Raw genomic sequence first — 4,566 nt, 5'->3', positions numbered from 1 at the left:
AGAGATCTAGTGTGGATCCAATGTTATCCCATAAAAGATGAAAATCTTAAGTTTTGTTCACACCTTGACTATGGCCATTGATGCAAATCGTCAACTTAGGATTTAATCACCTTTTATTAGAATGGTGCATGTGCCATTCGTGTTTCCATTCGTGAAATTTTGAAATAAAGGAGAAAAATATCATGAAACAAGCAATCCATGATGTTTACAATGCTCATTCATTCTATCTAGTACAGGAAATATAAAATTCTCATTATAATCTAGCTATTATAATTTAAGAATTGAAATTAAAAATAATCAAATCCTAATCTAAAAGAGAGAACCAACATCTCATGTATCCCTGTAAAAACAAGGTTAGCATAGAAATATAAAATATAAAAGGATATGAAAATGCCATGTTTAAAGACCCCATATACCTAAAATCATGCTTAGACTAATGAGAAATCTCTACATGAAAATATCTATATAACACATCATATTGCTAAGACAATGGATGTAGAGATATACATATGATACATCATGCCTACATGAGAAAAATATGAGATGTCACAATGCACATGAACCAGCCATTTACAAAATTCAGAAGGAGTACAAGGTTACACTGCAATCCAGGTTCCAAAACAGGTGATGAGGCTTAAGACATGATATCTATAGATATGCTATGTTATGACATATCAAAACTTGAAAGAATGAAGCAAAAGGGAGTGAAGTTACTGGAGCTGGAAGTGTGTGACAAGTAGAATGGGTGTGGCAACTAGGGTGTTTACAGCACCAAATGTTGGAGTGTTAGCAGGGTAGTGAAGAGGTGATGTGTAACAGGTGGCTGGTGGCAAGTGGTGAACAACAAGTGCAGTGGTGAGGTGTTGTGAGTTGTAGCATAGTGTTGTGCCCAGGGTATGTGTAATGTGGAAGTGAAGGAGACATGGGTAATGGGGTTTAGTGCACAATAGGTGTAAAAGGGGACAGGTGAGGCTATAGTGAGGTTGTGGCATTGGTAGCAATGCCCATGTTCATAGCTATGCTGAAGTAGTTCACAAAGGAGTCGTCTGGCATATCTGTAATGGTTGAGGCAGATGATGACATTGGCTCCCAAATTAGAACTATTTCAAGTTCCTCAAACTCACCTTTTAAATGGTGAAACCTTGGGTTTGGAGTAATTTTTTTTAATAAGCATTCAACATCAAAAGAAAGCAGAAATCTTGTAGTGGCCATTTCCAGCCATCCCAAGTAATATGGGTTCAACAGCTCTCGGTACGGATAATGAATTATTGGTAGGCATCGTGAAGTTGGACCCAGTAGGTAGCTGGGAGGAGAGGAGGTTGGAGATGCAGTAAAGTGTAGTGAAGGGTGTTGTGCAGTGGTGAACATGGATGGAATAGGGTGCATTCCTGTGCAGCAAGGGGCTACAGGGGGTGGACATGGTGGGATGCATACAAGTAGTTGCAGGAGATTGCCCATGTGCAGATGTTTGAGCTTGAGCATTTGGTTGCTACTGATCTGTAATGCACAACCAGCAAATGAATATTGCTCTACTACAGTGGGTGCCACATTGCTGTAAATGGACCATAACATAGGTGAGGTTGTAGCTGGTGGTGCTATAGTGGCATTTGCAGGAAGAATATGTGGTGACACTGTAGGTTGTAAAGAGGGCTGGAAATTATAAACACCCCAAATTTTCCACATCCATTCTCAAACCACCCTCCTCAGGCAGTGCCAACCCTGTTAGGTCAGTGTAGGAGTCAAACCCCGAGACAGTTTTAGAAAATCACCATTTTACCAACTTTTATTAGGAAATTACCATTTTACCCCTAGGTCATCCCGGACCTCAGTCAGACGGAGTCAACAAAGCTCACTGGTCAATTCAGAACATTTAAAATATCAATCATTTTAAGCTCATCTGAGCTCACAATGAACAAACCATTTTCATTTCTGACCATTCCTGCCAAAATGAGATCATTTCTTCAGAAATGAGCTCATTTCTCACTCAAATTCAAGCCAATTGTCTCCAAGTCAGTCATTCTCAGTCAGTCATGTTCCCTAGAGTCTAACTCGATCTCACCAGGAGTTCAAGTGCTTCAGTTTTAGTTCAAAATCATTTTTAAATGTCCAGGAGCCCATTTTAGTCCATTTCAGCTCTTTCAGCTGAAATTGAGTTGAGTTCAGTCAATTGAGCTAGTGTTTGAGCTTTGATTTTAGTTCATGTCAGTATTACTGACTTTTGTTCTAGCTCAAACCCAGCTCAGGTTCATAATTCACTTCTTTTCAATGATCATTCCGTACCATTTCTCTAAAAATGACAGCTTTTCTTGAAAATTTAGTCGGAAATGTCAGTTGTGTCAGTGTCTGGTCAGTTCATTTGAGTTCTGAAACTCTAGAATCCAGCTCAATCTAGCTCATCTGAGTTTAATCCAGCTCGAAACCCAATTTTTAGTGTCACTCTAACCCAGTAGAGTCCCGAAAACCATTTCTTGAGCTATTTTGCAAATTTAATCAATTTTAATGCTTTTTAAACTGGTACAGCTGCCAATCAGGGTTTAAAATCCAAAATTCTTCATTCAGGGTTTGTATTTCACAAGTCATTCCTCATCATTTCATATCATTTCTCAGCATTTCATAACATTTCATCACATTTCATTTCATTTTCGAAGTCCAGAACTCCAGTTTTATAAATTTCAATCCAGATCAAGTTTCAAAAGCTTTCAGAAATCAATTTCAAACCTCGGTTTTTTCAAAATTGACATTTTTACCCCTAGGATTCTAAATTTGGAAATATTTTCTTGAGAAAAACAATCTGGATTTCTTTCAAAATTAAATTTTTAAATTCTACACTGGATTTGCTTCGCAACGAGGTATTGAACTTCAAAATCCGAGCTCGTTTCAAAAACTACCAAAAATAGCTCGTTTCGTTTGGAAATTTTCTAAAAAGACTATTTTACCCCTTTAATCGTCAAAATGAATTTCAAAAGTAGAATTTGGACCCTCTCTGAGATGGCCCATCTATTTGCATTTTCTTGTTTTAATTTATAAGAAAAGAATTTTGTTTTATCTTTTTCTTTATTTTTTGTTTGTTTTATTTAAATTTTTTTATTATTTTATTCTTCCTAAGGTGGGACCCACAAGGGGGTCGACCACCCTAGCCCACCTTCCAGCCCACTTCCTTTCTTCTTTTTCCTCCATTTTATTTTTAATTTTATTTTTTTTCTTTCCTTCTTTCCTTCTTTCTTTCTTTTCTTTCTTTCTTCTTCCTTTTTCTTTCTTTCTTTCTTTCTTTCCTCTCCCTCCACTCACGTATGGCAGTCCAGCCCCCCTTCTCTTTCCTCTTTCCCTCTCCTTTCTTCCCCTTTCTTTCCTTTTCTTTCTCCCTTCTCTCTTTCCTTCCTTTCTTCCCTTCTTTCTTTCCTTCTTCCCTTCCTTCCTTCCTTCTTTTTCCCTAGCCTCCAGCCCATTCATGTAAACTGTGGGATTCCTTTTTCATTAGGTTATCAAGACCTAGGTTAAAGAGGATATTAAAGCCTAAGTTGAAAAAAAAGGCTAGAAGAAAAAAGACCACGACTGAACACATCTCACGCCTCTCTCTCTCTCTCTCTCTCTCTCTCTCTCTCTCTCTCTCTCTCTCTCTCCTTGAACTCTCTCTTTCTCACCCCTTGGCTGCAACTTCTAGCCATTGAAACCTCATCCTTGCAGCCTCCATCACAACCACCAGTTGGGCCTCCATCACAGCCACCTTCCTCAGGCCATACCTCCAGCCGACGGCCACCACAAGCTCCTTCCTTCAGTCGGTGCATCACCATCTGGTTGCAGCCACCTGCTACATCCCATCAACCAGTGCCACAACAACCAAGCTTCCTCCTTCACCCTCATCTCTTCCAGCCAGTGCTTCCTTGGCAGCAGCTCCTCTGGATTCAAGCCATCAGCAGCCACCTCCACCTTGCTTCAGCTTCAACCTCCTATAGCCTACAGCACACACTTCCAGTTCCTTCCCAACTGCAGCATATCCATCTCATGCTAGGCCCATCTCTCACATCCCTTCACGCCTCTCCCTCTCTCTCTCTCTCTCTCTCTCTCTCTCTCTCTCTCTCTCTCTCTCTCTCTTATTCCCCATTAACCCTTTTGATTAAAAACTTAGGTTTTTGGTTCTATTTTTCCCTAAGTAATGACGAGAGAAGATCAGACGTGAGCTGCCTCCCCATCTCATCTCACGCCTCTTCTCTCTAACTGTCTCCCATTCAGCCCCTTGCTTCCTCTCCCTTCTCTTTGGATTCCCCCTTTGCAGCACCCCATGTACCTTCAGCCCACAACAACAACTCCAGCCAACCTTCATTGCTCCACCTTCAACAAACTCCAGTTGTAGCCTTCACCACCTCATCCTGCAGCAGCACACAACATCTTCACCTTGGCTTCAGCCATCACATAATCATCCTTCATTTTGGAGATGTCTTAGCTTTTTCTCTCTTTTTAGAAGGGTACGTCACAAACTCCTTCATCTTGGAGATGTCTTAGCTTTTTAGAAGGGTACGTCACAAACTTCTTCATCTTGGAGATGTTTAGATCCTCTTTTGCCTCAGG

This window comes from Nuphar pumila, chromosome 8 (genome assembly GCF_984573655.1).
Source record: "Nuphar pumila chromosome 8, dmNupPumi1.hap1.1, whole genome shotgun sequence".
In the NCBI taxonomy this organism is placed as follows: Eukaryota; Viridiplantae; Streptophyta; class Magnoliopsida; order Nymphaeales; family Nymphaeaceae; genus Nuphar; species Nuphar pumila.
Note: the sequence above shows the minus strand (reverse complement) of the source record.